The sequence below is a fragment of the Colobus angolensis genome, unplaced genomic scaffold (assembly GCF_000951035.1).
Source record: "Colobus angolensis palliatus isolate OR3802 unplaced genomic scaffold, Cang.pa_1.0 Scaffold19, whole genome shotgun sequence".
Lineage (NCBI taxonomy): Eukaryota > Metazoa > Chordata > Mammalia > Primates > Cercopithecidae > Colobus > Colobus angolensis.
In genome coordinates, this window is record NW_012115043.1 from 5693601 (window position 1) to 5693959 (window position 359).

A 359-nucleotide genomic window follows, 5' to 3' on the forward strand; every position below is an offset into this window, starting at 1 on the left:
TGTAGCAACACTTGGCTTGTTACAGTTGTTCTTCATTCCAGTTGAACTGCTGTTCACTCTACCCTGTGTTCATGTTGTTTTTTCCTCCTTCTGGGTCTGTTCCGCTTTTCAGTGTGGATGATAATAGCTATTATTATAATGAACTTAACTTTGTGCTAGGCACTGTGCTGGACATAATGAGGGTACCATATCATTTAACTCTCACAGCAGTCTTAGAACTGGAATTATGATAACAAACAACAATTAATAATAAAACCTACCTCAGAGGGTTGTTGAGCAAAACATGCAAATAGCACTATTGTTTGTACCAATCCCTCCTACTCCCAGTTCTGTTCCTAGAGACAACTACTTTTTAAAAC

General features: G+C 38.2%; 1 protein-coding gene across 1 annotated transcript in view; it reads left to right on the plus strand.

The window, feature by feature from the left end:
• Positions 1-359, plus strand: part of VWA9 (von Willebrand factor A domain containing 9) — a 39284-nt gene that overhangs the window by 25651 nt on the left and 13274 nt on the right. The gene's annotated exons all lie outside the window — the stretch shown is intronic.